Raw genomic sequence first — 21253 nt, 5'->3', positions numbered from 1 at the left:
TTATGTTTCCTGAGTCACATGACTGACTGAGTTCTATAAAGTATAGCTTGACTGAGATTTATCGTGGCACATGATATGGATCTAGGCACACAACTATATTTTTTGGGTACGAATCCCCCCAGGACTCGATAGAAGGAAACTGGCACACATGACATGACTTGATCACAAGATTAGAGTCCACAATTCACAATATTATAAGTAGGGAATAGTATACTTCATGTATTTATTCACATCTCAACATGGTAGGAAGAGCATGGATATATTTCGTGTATATAATTCATACTTCCATTATCACACATACTTCATGCCACAACAACAACAACACATAAATAGTATGGAAATTCATATGGAAGTGTATAGCTAATATGGACTTGTCATTTAGATATCATGGAATCATGTAATTATGGGTTTCTAGCATCCTAGGCATTTTATCAAATACCTTGCATGCATTCTTTAAAGCATAGGTGGATTTCATACTTGCATCACATCAAAACACCCAAAGTTCATATTTTTCAACTAACAACCACATATATTTCATGAAAACATCTTTAGATATCATTTTGAAATTTAAACAAAAATCATCAACATGTACATGCTTATATCACCACAAAGAGTTTACAAAATAACATTTAAAACATGGTTCTTGAGCTCTATGAATGGATTGGATCCATAGATGAACACTACGCATACCTTAGATGAAGAATTCATGGAATCTACAGTTGAATTTACTTGAAGCTTGAAACCCCAATGGAAACCCTAGACTTGTTCTTGACTGTTCTTGAGTGAATTTTGATAAAATTAATGTAAAGGACTGCTTTGGGTCTTCAATCCCATGTTTAAAGAGTATATATAGGGTTTAGGGAAGTTACCATATTGTCCTTGAGGAGTTTAAAATGAAAACTAAAAACCACGCAAAATTTATCCCAATTTAGGGCCCCGGAGCGATGCGGAGCTATCGATGAGGCTTTCTGGAAATTGACAAGTCATTGACCTCGAACTCAAGATCCTTCCTACGAACATCTGCATAAGACTTCTGTCGATTCTAAATAGCCCAGAGTCTCTCTCTAATCAATTGAACTTTCTCGAAGGCTTTGAATACTAAGTCAGGACCTATGACTGAGGCCTCACTAACTTCGAACCAACCGATCGGAGATCTACATATACTACCATAGAGAGATTCAAATGGAGCCATTTGAATACTAGAATGATAGCTATTGTTGTACGCAAACTCAATCAAGGCCAAGTGATCATCCCAACTTCCCTTGAAATTAATTGCACATGCCTTTAGCATATCTTCAAGAGTCTGAATGGTCCTTTCTGCTTGACCATCTGTCTAAGGATGAAACACTGTACTGAGATGAACTTAGGTACCGAGACCCATTTGGAATGCTTTCCAGAAGTAAGAGGTGAACTGGGTACCTCTGTTTGAGATGATAGATGAGGGAACACCATGAAATCTGACCAACTCCCTGATGTAGAGTTTGGCATAATCCTCGGCTGAATAGGAGGTACGAACTGGAAAAAAATGGGCTGACTTGGTCATTCTATCTACAATGACCCAAACTGAATCATGTTGATGATGAGTTCTAGGCAAACCTATCACGAAGTCCATGTTCACTTCTTCCCACTTCCAAGTAGGAATGGTGAACTCCTGTATGGAACCACTAGGTTTCTGATGCTTTATCTTAACCTGCTGACATGTAGAGCACTTAGCCACAAACTCTGCAATATCACTCTTCATCCCACTCCGCCAATAGATCTCCCATAAATTGCAGTACATCTTAGTGGCCCCTGTATCTACAAGAATTCATTGCCTCAAGTCATCTATATCTGGAACGCACAAATGACCCTAACAACGAATAACACCATCTCCCCCTTGGCAAAAAACCTGAACTTTCTGATTCTAAACTGACTTTTTCATCTTGACAAGGCTAGGATCCATGTCTTTCTTTTCTTTCACCTTGGAAACTAGAGATGACTCTGAACTACTATAAACACATACACCACCCTTTGAAGAGTCGACTAAGTGAACGCCTAGTCTGGCAAGCTGATGGATTTCCTAATCTATCTTTTTCTTGCTATCCTTAATGTGAGAAATACTGCCTATGAAGAGTCTACTGAGAGCATCGGCCATAATATTGGCCTTGCTCGGATGATAAAGGACACTCATGTCATAGTTCTTCAAGAGCTCTAACCATTTTCTCTGATGAATATTGAGATCTTTTTTAGAAAAGACATACTGGAGACTCTTATGATCTGTGAAGACGTCTACATGAACTCCGTAGATAATGCCTCCAAATCTTCAAGGCAAAAACTATGACTGCTAAATCAAGATTATGAGTAGAATAATTCTTCTTATGGGGCATTAATTGTCTGGAGGCGTAGGCTATGACCTTATCATACTGCATAAGGACACAACCAAAACCCACTCTGGATGTATCACAATATACTACGAACCCATCTGAACCATCTGGAAGAGCTAGAACTGGAGCTGTAGTGAGTCGAGTCTTCAATTCCTGAAAACTCTTCTCGCATGAATCTGACCATTGAAACTTGACCTTTTTCTAATTAAATCTGGACATAGGAGATGCAATAGAAGAAAATCCCTCAACAAACCATCTGTAATAGCCAGCTAAACCTAAGAAACTCGTGATATCTGTTGGAGATACGGGTCTGGGCCAGTTTCTTACTGCTTTGGTTTTTTGAGGATCTACTCTAATGCCCTCACCAGAAATAATATGTCCAAGGAATGCTACTGATCTTATCCAAAACTTGCACTTACTGAACTTGGTGAATAACTGATGATTTCTAAGGGTCTGAAGAATAATTCTGAGATGGTCTAAATGATCACGCTCAGTGCGAGAATAGACCAGAATATCATCTATAAAGACTATAACGAACATGTACAAGTACTTTGAACGAACGGTTTATTAATTCCATGAAAGATTTAGCAGTATTCGTTAGACCAAAAGACATAACTAAAAATTCATAATGACCATACCGAGTACAAAAAGCTATCTTTGGGATGTCACATTCTCTAACTTTGAGCTGATGATAGAGTGATCTGAGGTTTATCTTGGAGAAATAACTGGCACCCTAAAGTTGGTCGAATAGATCATCTATTCTGGGAAGTGGATACCTATTCTTGATCGTAACTTTGTTGAGCTGACGGTAATCAATACATATCCTGAGAGAACCGTCTTTCTTACGCACGAAGAAGACTGGCGCACCCCATGGGGATACACTAGGACTGATGAATCCCTTATTTAAGAGATCCTTCAACTGATCTTTCAGTTCCTTAAGTTCTGCTGGTGCCATTCTGTATGGAGGAATAGAGATAGACTGAGTATCTGGGAGAAGGTTTATGCCGAAGTCTATTTCTTTTTCAGGAGGAATGCCTAGAAAATCTTCGAGAAAGATATCTGAATATTCACTAAACACTAGGACTGATTCGAGATTTGGAGATTTGGAACTAAAATCCTTAACATGCACGAGATGATACACACACCCCTTAGAAATCATTTTGCTTGCCCATAGGTAGGAAACAAGCTAACCCCTGAACGCTGAAACACTACCCTTTCACTCTAAGGAAGGCTCATTCGAGAACTGAAACTGAACTATCCTATTTTCACTGTCGATTATGCCATAGCAGGAATGAAACCAATCCATACCAAGAATGACATCAAAGTCCATCATCTCTAACTCGACTAAATTTGCTAACATGGATTTCTGAAATATCATAATTGGGCAGTTCCTGTATATCCGCTAGGCTATGATGGTCTTTCCCACTGGGGTAGAGACTGAAAAGGGCTCTACTAAAATCCCGGGACTGATTCTGAAATCACCTGCTATGTATGGAGTAACAAAAGACAAGGATGCACCTAGGTCTAGCAAAGCATAAACATGAACATGGAAAATTTATAACATACCAGTAACGATATCAGGAGAATTTTCCTGATCCTGTTGGGTCTGAAGAGCATGCAATCTATTTGGGCGTTGCCCACTAGTAGCATTGGAAGTGGCACCCTGCTAGTTTGGGTGACCGGACTGAGCTGCGGAATGAATTTTCTAACACTGAAGACCTGACTGTGGACACTCTCCAATCCTGTGGCTGCTTGCTACAACCAAAATAGACATCACTATCGGCTCTGCAAATACCCTTGTGGTTCTTACCACAAGCCTGACAAAGGAGATTTTTTCAAACACTGCTAACACTACCCTGAGATTTAGAGCCTGGCGCTTATATCTGTTACCATCTCTGAATTTTAGAACTGGGGCACTAGCGGAGAAAGGAGCCGGAGCTGCTGACTTGGGATGAAACTAGGAACTATTCTCTCTCTCTAACTTGGGCTGAGCAAAATTGAAATTGCCTGATTTTGTTCTCTTGTTCTGCCTCTCTCTAGTCCTAACCTTCTGCTCTTCTATCTGCTGAGCATGGTTCATAAGTCTATCTAAGGTCATATCATTATTCAGCATCGTAGATCTACACTCATTCACCATGCTATTGTTCGCCCCTAACACGAACTTGCTCATCTTAGCCCTATGATGTGCAACCACATAAGGGGCATACCTGTCTAGCTGAGTAAATTTGAGAGAATACTCCCTAACCATCATATTTCCCTGCTAGAGGTTGATGAACTCAAGAACTATAGCTTCCCTCAGATCTTGGGGAAAGAATCTGTCTAAGAAAGCCATGACAAATTCCTCCTACCCAATGGGACCTACGCCATCTACCCTCTCAGACTTCTACTATTTGTACCAAGTGTGAGCCACATCTTGCAACTGATATGCAGATAACTCCACACTTTTAATAGAAGTAACACCCATGATGTCAATGACCTTCTGAACTTGGTCAATGAACTCCTGAGGGTATTCATCAGACTTAGACCCATGGAAAGATGGAGGGTTCATTCGGGTGAAGTCCTAAATCCTAGCTGCTGCAGAATTTTTCACTGGATTGGCCAGAATAGATGGTGGCCTTTCATTTTAGGTAGTCGAAGACTGAGCAAGTATGGTGAATACGACTCTAAACTCCGCATGAGAAACATGTTCGCCCAAAGGATCTTCGGTCTGAGGAGCTGGCTGGTTTCTTCTCTTTGGGGACATATTCTAAAACAAAAGAAGAACAGATTAGACAGGTAGTTTAACTTGAGATTATGCTCACTAGCATGACATGAAATCTGAAAGAAGGGAAACTGTTCCTAAAACATCTTATAGCCTCCTATACATAAATGTGGTGCGCAACACACCCATGCACAAGACTCTACTAGATGCGGCTTTCAGAATTCCTAAGACTCTATTGAACCCTAGGCTCTGATACCAAGTTTTTAACGTCTTGATTTTCTGAATCGAAATGCTACACGGTGCTCATCACCCCGAGGGACCATAAGTTAACCCATGACTGATATCTGTACCTGTACACTACATAATACACATATAATACCCAAAATAACTGAATATAAAACTAAATACTGAATCTAATAGCTAAATCTAAAAGCCTCTAAGTATTTTCTGAATAAGGGTTACAGGAACATGTCTCCAACTAACTCCGTAAAACTGAACTGAAGTAATAAATAAATAAATTATATTATATTATCCTCGAATGGATGAGGACTCACTACAACACTGCGACTGGAAAGCTACTGCTAGTCTGAAACTCGTGACTCTGGACCTATGGTGTAACATAAAAAGAAAGCACCATAGCATAAATACATCAGTACAACTAGAGTACCAAGTATATGAGTGAGGTAGGCTAATGCAAAGGGTTTACATGCATGAATAATGCTAACTGACTGACTGATATGAACATAAGAGTACAAACATACATACATAGTAACTGAGATCGTGAGTACGTGGTAGCTAAATCTTTATGCTAATACATGACCAGAACTGTAGTTCTGATAACATGAGTGACTGTGTCTGACAGTCCTGAATCTAGTAGAACTCTCTGAGTCCCGTGCTATAACTAAATTTTGACTGTATCTAACAGTCCTGGTATACTGATATCTGAAGAACTATCTGAGTTCTTTTACTGAGACTGATAATGAAACTGTGGGAGGTATTTGTTTAACGGACATGCCCCATGTATAGCATTATGGCTAAGCTAGGGTCCAATCTCTGCCCCGAATGGAAAGGTGTCAATACCGCGACACTGGTAAGGACAGTTATGAGTGACCCTTATCTGACAGGTACTCAAAGTGAGAATGGTGGGACCCTAGACTGACAGGTTAATCCACCTCATCAACCCAATCTGATAGGTTAAGATGTCTCAACCTATGGTGGCTACGTAGTTCTAGAATATAAGGATGACTACTAAGAATCACACCTTGAACTAGCAGGAGAGTTCCCATCCTTGGGTTCACTCGATACTAACTTCTACTCCCACCTGAAGGGACTAAACATGATTTAACTGGCAGTACATAAACTAAATAACTGACATCCGTTGACTGATGGAGTAGTACTATTATCTGAGAGTTAACTGAGATCATAAGATTTCTGATGTTTCCTGAGTCATATGACTAACTGAGTTCTATAGAGTATAGCTTGACTGAGATTTATCGTGGAACATGACATGGCTCTAGGAACTCAGCTATATTTTTTGGGTATGAATACTCTCAGGACTCGATAGAAGGAAACTGGCACACATGACATGACTTGATCACAAGATTAGAGTCCATAAATCACAATATTATAAGTATGGGATAGTATACTTCATGTATTTATTCACATCTCAACATGGTAGGAAGAGCATGGATACATTTCGTATTTCCATTATCACACATGCTTCATTCCACAACAACAACAACACATAAATAGCATAGAAATTCATATTGAAGTGTATAGCTAATATGGACTTGTCATTTAGATATCATGGAATCATATAATTATGGGTTTCTAGAATCCTAGGCATTTTATCAAACACCTTGCATGCATTATTTAAAGCATAGGTGGATTTCATACTTGCATCACATCAAACCACCTAAAGTTCATGTTTTTCAACTAACAACCACCTATATTTCATGAAAACATCTTTAGATATCATTTTGAAACTTAAACAACAATCATCAACATGTACATGCTTATGTCACCATAAAAAATTTACAAAATAACATTTAAAAACATGCTTCTTAAGCTCTATGAATGGATTGGATCCATACATGAACACTACGCATACCTTAGATTAAGAATTCGTGGAATCTACTGTTGAATTTGCTTGAAGCTTAAAACCCCAATGGAAACCCTTGACTTGTTCTTGACTGTTCTTGAGTGAATTTTGATAAAATTAATGTAAAGGGATTCTTTGGGGCTTCAATCCTGTGTTTAAATAGTATATATAGGGTTTTAGGAAGTTACCATATTGCCCTTGAGGAGTTTAAAATGAAAACTAAAAACTACGCAAAATTTATCCCAATTTAGGGCCCCGGCGCAACGCGGAGCTTGGTAAAATGCCTATTATTTTGACCTGGAAGCTTGGCACGAAACGGGGCTATTATGGAGGATTTTTGGAAATTGATGAGTTCCATTTTGGCCTCCGGCAGGACGCGCCATGCACTGAAATGGCATTCATCTTACAGCAGAAACTTAAAATAGCCTTAACTTTTTCACCGGGTGTCCGTTTTAGGAGAATTTGGTATCGATGAAAGTTTATTAAATTATCTATCTGTTGGTAGGTCATGGGATCATAAATTCATAGTATAATGAGAGATGCTCATTTGAAGTTGACAATACCAATATCCTTCTCAAGAATTCAATCGGTAAGGAATGTTTTTATTCACACAAAAGCTAGGACATATTTGAGACCTTAATTCACATCAACCTTGATCATGAAACTACCAAGGAACCATGATGTACTATGCATGAGCTTAGAACATGGAGCTAATATTGAGTTGGATTTTTTGGGGTATTATAATTCATTAAAGAAATATAATTGGAGAATATGCATAATAAAATGCAAATTTTCACTGGTCATTAAGGGTGCACCATGAGTTATGGGAACTGAGCATACTGGAAAGCATGAGTACATGAGTCATGAGCTTCATGACTTGAGTTTTGGGGTTCATAAATTCATGGAATATTATTCATAATTTTGAGTGAACCAAAACTGCTTATATTAGGAACTAGGAGCATACATGATTCTATATAAAGTACATGAATATGAGCTATGATCATAAAGATGGCTTTTAAGTAATGGACAGATGTTGTAATGAATGAAGTACAAAAGAAATTGTACCAAGATTGGAATGAGTCGAGTACCTTCCTCCCCTGCAGTTGTTCTAGAACTCACTAGCATCACTACTAGAATCTAAAAACATGACTTGGTTCCTTATTCTATCATCCCCCCTTATATTTAAGCCATTGTAAGTCTCCAGACCCCTTTAATAAACTCTAAACTAAAATGTAACCACTCTACTCTAGAGTCTGAGATATAATAATAAACATAACTAATAAATTCACCCTGAAAGACTATATGTTAAAGTGTAAAACTCGTTGCTAGTACTTCTTTTTGAGATATAACTCTGAACTTTCTATAGCCCCAATAGTCATCATATAATAAATTAAACACTTACTAACTTAAAATGTTCAAGAGTATCAGCATACCCTGAGTTCACACCATCTAGAATATAAAAATCTTCTTTCTATTAGTTTAATCATCCACAATTCAAACTTGGATTCTAACACTTAACATGGATATCCCAAAATTTTTAATGAACTATACTAACTTAGTACTACTAGATAGAAATCATGAAACACTAATCCACACAAATTTTTATGAAAATAATCAACCTTATCAAGCTCCTCTATCATTATGGTCACTACCTAATCTTTATCAAGACTAAAGCATTAACATACTCTGAGTATCCCTTAACTGAGAAATCTTTTTGAGTCTGCCAATAATAATAGTTACCACTCCAGTATTTCATGAATACTGAACATCATGAAATAAGAATGCACGAAAACTGAAATATCAGAGAATGTTGACCAAGTATATACAAATTTTTGAAATGATCTGTAAACTGAAACACTGAAATCCGTATAACTAAATAACTATGAATCTGTATGATTTGATCAATCAAACCTGAACTAAATATACACTAAATACTATACTGAGACTGTGGGAGGTATCATGTAAATAATATGCCCCAATCTGAGCTAATTATGGTCTAATCTGGAACCTCAGTTGAAAGGGTGTCAGTATCGTGCCACGGGTACTAACACTGGTTGTGTGGATCTACTAAACTAGTGTCCAAAGGACTAATGATTCACCCTCAACTTGTAGGTTCTTTAATAAGATATGTGTCACCCTTAAGTAGTAGATAAACACTTTGTCCACCCTCAACTAGAAGGCAGGCATCTCTAACCTACCTGGCTATATAGTTCTGAAATTCAGGGATTGATACTAAGGGTCACACCCTCTACTGGCAGGTGAGTCCCTATCCCAGGGTTCGCTCGATGCTAAATCCTACTCCCAACTAAACAGACATAGGAACTGAAACTGGACTGAGTTTAACTAAACATAATTTCATGACTGATTGTACTCATTATGATCATAATAACTAAATAGATAGGAATAATCATGGTTTAACTAGATCATACTTGAAAATATGAAAATTATGTAAAATACGTAGCTACTCGGTATTCATTACCCACCATCACTGAATGATCACTAAATGCAATAACAAACTAAAAAATAGTAATAAAGGATCATGGTTAAAAATATTCCACTAAACATGTGGGGATCATGAATTTAAACATGGGAATGCTTTAAATAAGGGAAAACAACATGATCACACGACTAAAATCATAAAGCTGCGGATGGAACATGGAATTCACTTAAATAAAGCATGGAAAAACTCTAATTCATAGCATTAATACACAACCAAGAACAACTCTGGAAGCATCATAGTAAAACTACAAACTATTTGAACAGTCTAGAAAAGTCTAGACTGGGGCTGAAGTGAGTCGAGTCTTCAACTCTTGAAAACTCTTCTCACAAGAATCTGACCACTGAAATTTGACTTTTTTCTAAGTGAATCGAGATGTAGGGGTTGCAATAGGAGAAAACCCTTTAAAAAATCATTTGTAATAGTCGGCCAAACCTAATAAACTACTAATATTTATTGGAGAAATGGGTTTGGGCTAGTTTCTCACTGCTTCAACCTTTTAAGAGTCAACTCAAATGCCATCACTGAAAATAATATAGCTTAGAAAAGCTATTAATCTTATACAAACCTCACACTTACTAAACTTGGTGAACTACTGATAAGTTCTAAGGGTCTGCAATACAATTCTCAGATGGTCTACATGATCATTTTCATTATGGGAATAGACAAGAATATCATCAATGAAGACTATGACGAACATGTCCAAGTACTGCTTGAACACTATGTTTGTCAAGTCCATGAAAGCTGCAGGGGCATTTGTTAGTCCAAAAGACATAACTAGGAATTTGAAGTGACCATATCAAGTTCTAAAAGCTATCTTCAGAATGTCACATTCTCTGACCCTGAGCTAATGATAGTCGGATCTGAGGTCTATCTTAGAGAAATAACTAGCACCCTAAAGTTTGTCAAAAAAGTCATCAATCCTGTGGAATGGATACTTATTCTTGATGGTGACTTTATTCAATTGATGATAATCGATGCACATTCTAAGAGAACCTCTTTCTTACGCACGAACAAGACTGGAGCGCCCTATGAAGAAACATTATGCCTGATGAATCCCTTATCTAAGAGATCATTCAATTGTATTTTTAATTCCCTAAGCTCAACTGGAGCCATTTTGTAAGTCATAATAGAGATAGGCTAGGTATCTGGAAAGATATTTATTCCAAAGTCAATTTCCCTTTTGAGAGGAACTTCAAAAAAGTCTTCAGGAAACACATCTAGAAATTCCCTTACTATTGAAACTGACTTGAGACTTGGAGTATCAGAACTAGAGTCCTTGACTCAAACAAGATGGTAAACACACCCTTTAGATATCATTTTTCTTGCCTTAAGGTAAGAAACAATCTGACCCCTAAGCACAGAGGTACTGCCCCTTTATTCAATGACTGGTTCATGGGAATCGAAACTGAACGACTCTATTTTTACAATCGACCAAGTCATAGCATGAGTGGAGCCAATCCATGTCAAGAATGACATCAAAATTAGTCATCTCTAACTCCACAAGATCAACTGAGATAATTTTCTGAGATACTATGACCTGGCAATTTCTATATACCCATCTGGCTATAATATATTTAGCCATTGGGGTAGAAACTGAGAAAGGTTCTGCTAAAGATTCGAGATTGACACCAAAGTTGGCTACTATATAGGGGGTTACAAAGGAGAATAAAGCCTCGGGGTCTAATAAAGCATAAACATAGCGATGAAAGACGTGTAACATACTTGTAACTATATCAAGAGAACTTTTCTAATCATGTCGGGTCTGAAGGGCATACAACCTGTTCTAATATTTCCCTCTGGTTGTGCTGGAAGCGACACCCTGCTGAGTCAGGCGACCGACTGGAACTGGAGGATGATTAGACTGACCCTGCTGACTAACCTTTGGGCATTATCTAACTCTATAGCCTGGCTTTCTAAATCCAAAACACATATCTACACAGACCCTGATGATGCCTTCTACATTTCCTACAGAGCAGATTAGTACGACCACTATTCATACTACTCTGGGACTTAGAGCCTAGCGCCCTATCCTAGTTGTCTTGCCTGAACTTAGGAACTAGCGTACTAGTTGAAGATGGAGATAGGGCTAAGAACTTCTGATGGAGCTGAGAACGGTTACAACCTTCCAACCTTGGATGACAAAAGTTAAACTACCGGTCTTGGCCCTCTTATTCTCTTTCTCGTTAAGTTTCTCCTCCTCAATCTGCTGAGCATGAACCATAAGTCTATATAAGTCCATTTCCTTAATCAACATGGCAATTCTACACTCTTTAACCATACTATCAGTTATACTAAACACGAACTTATCCATTCTAGACCTATTGTCTGCAACCACATTAGGAGAATACCTCGCCAACTGAGTAAACTTAAGCGAGTACTCCTTCATACTGATGCTAACCTACTTCAAATTAATAAACTCCTAAATCTTATCTTTCCTCAATTCTATAGGAAGAACCTATCTAGAAAAGTTGTGGTAAATTCTTCCCACTCAATCGGCCCAGCATGAACACTATGGTCCTTCTTTCACTACTTAAACAAGGTGTGAGCTATATCCTGTAACTGATATACAAAACTTCACTCTCACTCAAATTGATGCCCATAATATTTGTCACCTTCTAAACCATATCAAGAAACTCCTATGGATCCTCTTCAAGCTTGGATCCCAAAGACAAAGGGGGATTTATTTGGGTGAAATCCCAAATCCTAGTTGCTACTGTATTTTCCATTGGATTGACTGGGGCAACTGCTTATTGATTGTTCTGAGCAACTACTAAATAGGCTAAAGTAGTAAAAGCAGCTCTGAACTCTGTGTGGGAGACATGTTTATTCAGGGGATCTTCCTGAACAGACGGAGTTGTGGGATGGTCCCCGTTCCTTTTTCCATTATTTCTTCTAGAAGACATAGTCTGTAAACGGAATGAAGGATGAATTAAAAAAAGAGTTTGAATAAAGCTCATGCTTATTCACTGGTTGAATAAAGCTCATGCTTATTCACTGGACATGACTATAAAAGAAGGGAAACTTTTCCTAAAATATCTCGTAACCTCTTGCCTGTAAGTGTGGTGTGCTTCACACCCATGCATAAGGCTCTACTCAACGCGGCTTTTCGACACCCTAGGACACTATAAAACCTTTGGCTCTGATACTAAGTTTTGTCACGACCTGAGGCTGCCCCCTAGTTACGACAACGGTGCTTACGGTCATAAGTTACCAAAAGATAACCCATGAGCTGGTACCTACTTTGAACATTAAATAAAGTAATAATAGTACACGTATGCTGAAGATAAACTGCTAAATATAATACTAGTCAAAATACTAAAAATGTGGTTCAAACACAAGTCTGAAACATTTGATAAAATACTAAAAATCTAACTTGTCAATTTAAAACAACTAATAATACTAAAAAGACTGATAAGCTAAAAATTGTCTATCTGACTGTCTAATTATCTGATTGTCTGAAAAGCCTCTAACTGACTTACTGAGGAATTGATGGGATAAGCCCCCAACTAACTTTGACTGACTGAACATAATGAAATACTGAAGTACTAAATAGGAGATAATTGTCCTCGATGGATGCAGACTCACTACTAGGCTGCTGAGTATTGTTGGCAGTCTAAATGCGGTTGGGAAACTGAGCCTATGACCCTATGATATAAGATATCATAGAGCAAAGAAGAGTATGTAGCCAGTACTTTGAATGTACTGGTAATGAGATAAGGTCTATCTAAAATACATGGGGTACTATGCACATGAGATGTGGTCTAACTAAACAGCATAAAATAAGTGAGCATGAATTCATGAAAACTATAATATCTGAGAATACGAGACCAAGCATATACAAATTTTGAAATAATCAGTAAATAGAAAAACTGAAATTTGTATAACTGAATAATTGTGAATCTCTATGCTTTGGTCAAGCAAACCTGAACTGAATATAAACTGAATATTGTACTAATACTATGGGAGGTATCATGTAACCGACATACCCCAATCTAAGCTAATCAGGGTCCAACCTATAACCCTAGTTGGAAGGGTGTCATTACCGTGAAACGGGTACTAACACTGGTTGTGTGGATCCACTAAACTGATTTCCTGAACTAATGAGTTACCCTCAACTGGCAGCTGCTCTAATGATATATATGTCACCCTCAACTGGTAGGTAAACACCTTGTCAACTCTTAACTGGCAGGTAGACATCTCTAAACTATACTAGCTATGTAGTTCAGGAACTCGGGGATTGCTACTAAGGGTCACACCCTCTATTGGTAGGTGAGCCCCTATATCTAGGTTCGCTCGGTGCTAAATCCTACTCCTAACTAAACTGACACTGAAATCGAAACTGGATTGAGTTTAAGTGAACATGATTTCACGACTGATAGAGCTCGTTATGGTCATAATAATTGAATAGATAAGAATAATCATGGGTTAACTAAATCATACTTGAAAATTTGAAAATTATGTAAAACACGTAGGTATCGGGTATTCATAACCCACCGCACTAAACAAACTTTAAATGCAATAACAAGCTGAAAAATAGTAGTTAAGGATCATGGTTCAAAACTATAAGCATAGAAATTCCATCAAATATGTGGGGATCATGAATTTAAACATGGGAATGCTTTAAATAGGGGAAAACAACATGATTACATGACTGAAATCATAAAGTTGCGGATTTAACATGGAATTCACTAGAATAAAGCATGGGAAAACTCAAATTTATAGCATGAGGAATTCAAAATCTTGCATGGAACATAGATGGGCTGAATTGAATCAAAATCACCATGGAAACATGAATTAAACCCATCTTAACCAATATAAAATACCATAATAATAGAAACATCTATCCTTTAATTGAAGAAGGTTTTGGGCTTCATGGGTGAAAGGAACCCATGAATGAACACCCCACATACCTTCAACTTTTAACTTGAGAGAGAAATACCAATCTTGATGCTTTCTTGAAGGTTCTTGAACTTAGAGAACTTGAATTCTTGATTTCTTAGGGATAAAGGAATTGAATTTTTGTTTTTGGGGAAAGGGAATGATTTAATTGGGAGGATAATTGGAGAAGAAGGGCAAAATTATACCCTAACTGATGCCCAAGTCATGTTATGAGTGATTGGGATGAGGTGGAAAAAACTCAATTTCCCCTCAGTCTTTTAATAGAAAACTGGATGAAATAACGACACCATGACATGGTCTAATTGTGGTTGTTGAATTCCCTCACCATAATGCGGTGAGCATGAGTTTGATACTAATGCCGCACCACGACCTTATCACGGTGACCCTCTGGTTCTGTGATCCAAACATGACCCAAACACCATTTGAAAAATCTAAAACTTCTCCGAGACATGCTTCTTACATCCCTGAACATGAATTAACTTAAAAACCAATATCTCGGGGTTGGAAAGACCAAGTTAAAACTCCTCCAAGTTTAGAAGAATTACAAAAATGACTAAGTCCCCAACACTTGATGAAATTTTTAGGCCTTAATCCCCCTTTGCATGCGACTAGAAGCTAAACTAAGCTAAGAATAGTATGGGGTATTACACACCAAACCAAATAAGTTAGCCTTTGTGCTCTTTAATGACATGTTGAAGCTCCAGAATAATTATGGGAACTTTGTACCAATTGAGGAGCTCTAATGCCTGTGAGTAAGAAGGATCAATCCGTATTGATGTGTTGAACTTGGTTTGCAATGATAAACTGTATACGTAGAATGATTATGTAATGTTAAGTTTTTTCCAAACACTTTTAATTGGGTCAGCTTTTTACGTTTATACCATGATAAGAAGTAATTGTTATGTTCCTTCCGAGGAAGACTGGGTACTCTTCCTTTTCCAATTTAGCCAGCAATTTAGACTCTTCAATTTCTCCGAAATCATCCCATAAAGTGAGGAGAAATTGAATGTTCCTGAAAGCAGTAAGAAGTAATTATTATTTCTCCCAAAATACAGTACAAAAATATGGGTAATTTCAAAGTACAAAGTCTGATATTGTATGCGGAAGGCTATACTTACTGATCATCGGCCACGATAATTTCTCAACACCTATTTTTTGTGTGACCTGCATATTTCATTGGACCGCAGCGGATAACAACTCCTAGAATAGCTGATAGTAAAGAATAAGACAATATATCTAGCATGTATATTTATGGAAATTTAAATTTCAATCAAAAAATGTGGGGAAAATAATATACCAATTTCTGTAGAGGATGTACAGGTGATCTGAGCAACATTAGCTAAAGTTGTGATATTCAACTTCGTCGATGGTGGAAAGGGTTCTCAAGCTCATTATTTAGGTTGATATGTTCAACTATTGTTTCCTTATCTAGTATCCAATAAAACGTATGTATTGGCCGACCATATGAATTTTGTAATAGCGTTACCCATGCAGCCGAGATAAGGTAGGTGTTGAAGAGTGCTAACTTGTCTACATAGTATACAATGACATCGCCATACACAACCTCCCTAATTTGTTGGTCGTGTAAAATTGTACTTCACCGAAAGATGTAGGTAAATAATATAACCATGTGTAGGATAATATAGATAAAGACTATATAGGTGACAGTACCTGTTCATCCTCTAAAATAAGATTTTGAAATCAGATTTGCTTCTCAAGACTTTTTCTCTCTCTACTCATATCAAAAATCTGGACTTTGCATGTCTAGTTAGGAGTGTTCGTTGTTATCTGGTCAATGTTGGATTTTCAGGCATGTGTACTGCAAAGGTGGTCGCACAACAATTTATGCAAGAAGAGTTAGACAGCCGCACATTAGTACAGAGAAGAGGACCGGATGTACCGTGGCATGTTTATTTTCTTAAATCTGTTAACTTTATCAAGTTACATATAGGGGGGAATTGGACTAAAACAAACCGAGGAAAATTGGAAAATTTGTTGATCTCATCTCCAACTTGAACCTTGCAATGATTATTTTACTCTATACATATCAATTTACAAAATCAAAATAAAAAAAAAAAAACAAATGGTGCACCTAAGGATTGATTTCCAAAAAACAATATCTAATTAAAACAAAATTATAGTCATGCATGTCGAAATTTTTGAAATAACAAAAAACAAACACAACTGCGGGTAGAAGATTTGTAGTAAGTAAATTGTGAAATCAAGAATTGAGGAATTCTATAGATAGAGGAAGAGGAAAACACATACAAATAGTGTGAGCACAGTAAAACCAAATAAAACGTTCAAAGTGATGGAGTCCCAACGAATTTCAAAGTTTCAACTAAGGACACTGAAAGGGAGAAATCGATATATACAATGTGGGAGAAGCTTTGTCTGCATTTTCGTATTCCCTTTATATATAGGAGTAGCAAACATTTGATCGTGAACACATAGATTCCAAGTGCCTAAGCATCAATTAGAAAGAGCCATAAAAAATCAATAAATTTTAAAACTCCCTAGTATAATTTATGAAGCATGACGTACAATGATGTTATGCTCTAATAGTCCAAGGCTCAATGGTACCATTATATAATGCCTCTGGTACAATTTTATACTGTAGTGATAGTCCTTTGTTGTTGGCTTATACATAAAGGGAATATGTATTTAAACAATGGTTGTAGTTAACGGTTGTATAAAACATGTATAGAAACTGTATAGTTGTTATATAGAACTTGTACATGTATAAGATATATATAAAAACTGTATGATTGTTGTGTGTGTGTGTGTGTATGTATATATGTATATATATATATATATATATATAACAACTAATGTGGTCTAGGGACTGTATCAGTATGATATAGGGATTGTATCAATATGTTATAAGGACTATATCAATATGGTTATAGGGACTGTATTAATATGGTATAATGATTGTATCAATATGGTATAATATTTGTTTTTTTGTTATGATGTGTATATGAATTATATCATTGTTATACAATAAACATACAAGATGTGCATAGAAACTATATCATTGTTATATAAAAATATTTATATCACTATTGTATTATATTATATATATATATATATATATATATATATATATATATATATATATATATGTAGTTATGTATTGTGTTGTATTGTTCCATTGTAATACAATTAAAAGAATAGTTTTTAAGAAAAACAAAAGAGCTTCAAAAAAAATGTATGAAAAAGCAGTGAAAAAAACACAAAAAAACAACGATCTTTTAGTAAACAGAATGAGGCAGCAAAAATAGAAAATGACCAGCAAAATGAAAAAAAAATGAAATAGCGATTTTTTTTTTAAAAAAAATAAAGTGGAATAATGATATTCAGAAAAAGGAAAAAACAAGAAGCCAATAGGACAAAAAGCATAAAACGGGCAAACCAATGGCCAGTTGGTGAATTCTTTAGATCGTCTGGTCATTTTTGTCTTTTTGTCTAAAAAAAAGTTATATAAGCTAATCTATTTGCATATGCCTCCCGCATAAAAATTGGTAATTAAACTAACTTATGATAATGTCAAGTAATTATTTTAAATATTAATCATAAAATATAATTATGGTATCCTTTTTCTATGCTGTGAGGTTTTTTCAATATATTATCTTCTCGTAGTACAATTTGGAAAGCACTACTTATGCCTCTAAATGGAAAGTTGAATATCAAAGAAGTTGAGTATTCAAGAATAATATATGCTTTTACCTGTTAGTTTTGCTGATTTTTTGTGCTACCTACTAAGCTTTTTTTCACCTTTTCTCTCGAGCCTTCGGTTTCACAAGACTAAATAAATATATCTATAATTTATATTTATAATCTATATCTATATCTATAATTTATTTATCTACGATCTATATCTATCTATAATTTATAATTTATAATCTATAATCTATATCTATATCTATAATCTATAATCTATATCTATATCTATAATAATAATAATATATTAAAAGTGTGAAAACCTTAGAAAAGTGATTTGAATTTTTTGTCTTTCATTAAAATAATTTGCAATAAACAAAATCGTCTTTTCACTATTTTTCTTAAGATAATTATCATTAAATTATAAATTATGGAGGAATCTCATACCTAAAAGGATTCTACCCAACTTTTCAGGGGAAAAATTATCAAGAAAAGGAAAACAAATAAAACCCACTGAACATGCAATTTTAGTTTTGAGTCTAGAAAACCTTATTCTCCAAGAATACGTATAAAAACAAAAAAGCCGGTGATCCTTTACATATAAAAGAAAACTCAACAGGGTTTTTTCATGCACTTAAATTCCCCTCCAAGATCCAACTTTTCTTGAAATTCAATATGGCTAAGACTAATTTTCTTATCAAATCTCTCTTTTAATAAATTTATTCAATATTATTGAGTAATTGCTTACATAGATTTAGATTAATGATCCTATCAGTTTGTTTTGATGGTTGTTACATGTTGTATTATATGGTCTTTTAAGTTTAAATACAATATTTTGATTCTTATTTAAAAATTATTGTACCGTATTGTTAAATTCATCTTTACCTAACGACGAAAAGTGTCAATTTGGGTAATAATCAATTTGATGTGATTTATTTAATAGATAATTATATTTTATTCTTTGTGTAACGATGGAATACATACAACTCGCAGGTGTAATAGAAATTTTTTTCGTTTAATGCAAGTATAGAACATGTGTAATCGTAAACTGTTCCTACCTGGGGTTATTGTTTGTGATGTTGCACTCTTCTCTGCCTTAGACTTTCAAGTAATTAGATATCCTTTATGCGTTCAAGAAAGGAAGTTCCATCTTTTGTATTTTCACATATATGGGTCAATACTTTTTAGCCTTTCTGATCTATGAACCCTCGATACTTTACATGATTTTTCTTATGATTTGAATGTATTTTTCTTTCACCTACTTTGGACTCCCTTTTTGTTCTTATTTTTTGGCAAATTCCAGGAAGCTCAATGATAAGGGAAAACAAGATAAAAACGAAATGGAAACCTAAAGGAAAGAGATGAAGTAGAAACAATCACAGAAGAAGCAAAGGACAAACTGATTCAAGAATAAAAACACAAAACTTGCATTAAATGTAAGATAGATAGTGAGACATAACAATTATAATATCTAAGGAACTAAGGTGTATATTAAACACCAAAACCCACTCAAGCTTGAAATTGCAACACCACACTCTTAGGTTGACACAAAAGGGACTCAAACCACCTCAAGCACCAACCTTTCTAATCCAGATTGTCAACTCAATTGAATCCACACTCAAGCTAACCCTAATTTCAATTGTGGCTTTTCCAAGCCCTACACTAAAGGAGACACACTCTCAAAGAGAGAAGAAATCTTCAATATTCATCAAAAGCTAATGAAAAATAGAAGTCTAATTGTCTATTTATAGTTATTACATTCAAAGAACAAAATACCCTTAATGAAGGGTGCTCCTATGGAGTGTAAAAGAGAGGCATCAAAAGACCACATTGCCCTTAATAATGCTTAAGTTGAGGTGCCTCGTAAGCGTAATGTCTTGAAGTGTAAAAGTCCTCTTGCCCTTAATGAAAGTCAAGAACTAGGTGCCCTCGGAGTTTAGGTTTTTGGGTGTCCAACGTCCTTCTTCATACCTCACTTGTACACTCCAAGTCTTGGGTCAACACACTCTCTCACTCATCCATCTTTGTGGTCGTGCCCGTATCATCCTCCCCTTCTTGAAAAGGATTCGACCTCAAATCCATACCTTGCAAAATCAATAGAAGACAACAAGCACATATCCTCATGGGATGAGGATTAGAGTTAGCAAAATACATAACATCGATATCCCAAGACAGTTCATACTTGACATATAACCAAGAGTCCTTCGTATTACACATTAGGAAGCCATTGACAAATGTACCAAGGACTTGGTTATGACAAACATCAAGAAGGAATGCACCTAAGCCGAGCGTAACTCTTACCCATCCTAAGATTGCACCGGGATCAAATGGGAAGAGTGGTCATAGACACGGGTCTAAACAACACTCCCCTTTCTCGTAGTCTTCATCCAAACTACAAGATATACTCTCTACAATAGTATACATATCATCAAAAGAAAATAAAGAGTGGAGAAAGGCATCATTCAAGTTAACTTCAACTAAGGTGTCCTCATGTATGTACTCACTACTAGTTGCAACATCATCACCATGAGTACTCTCAACGATAAGGTCACATATAGTAGAAGAAGTAATCTCCAAACAATGGACACCTTTCCTTTCTATAGAAGTACTCTTAAGTAGACACATACCACCACTAAAATCAAAGGAATTGTTACTTAAGTCTTTATAAGAAGCAAGCAATCCATCCTCATAGTCATCAAACATTTACGAAGTTTCATACAAAGGATCATAACCACAATCAATTTTCAAGGAACAAGCACTTATTGGGTTTTTTAAGGATTCAAGCAAATCAAAATTATCATCACCCAATTGATTATCCCTTTCCAATACCTTGCATTCCTTTTCCTTAAGAGTACTCTCATCTTCAAGAAGATATTTCCATCTTTAGGAAGAATGTTTTCACACCATAGTGGGTTAGCATATATATTATAGCCTTCAAGACAAGCTATACCTTCAATATCATTCTCACTACTAGTCTCATTAGGAGTGACTATATCATTTTCAAATAAAATTTATACCTAAAGAGA

Source organism: Capsicum annuum, chromosome 9 (assembly GCF_002878395.1).
Source record: "Capsicum annuum cultivar UCD-10X-F1 chromosome 9, UCD10Xv1.1, whole genome shotgun sequence".
In the NCBI taxonomy this organism is placed as follows: domain Eukaryota; kingdom Viridiplantae; phylum Streptophyta; class Magnoliopsida; order Solanales; family Solanaceae; genus Capsicum; species Capsicum annuum.
The sequence above is the reverse complement of the archived record's forward strand: the minus strand, read 5'-3'. Positions refer to the sequence as shown.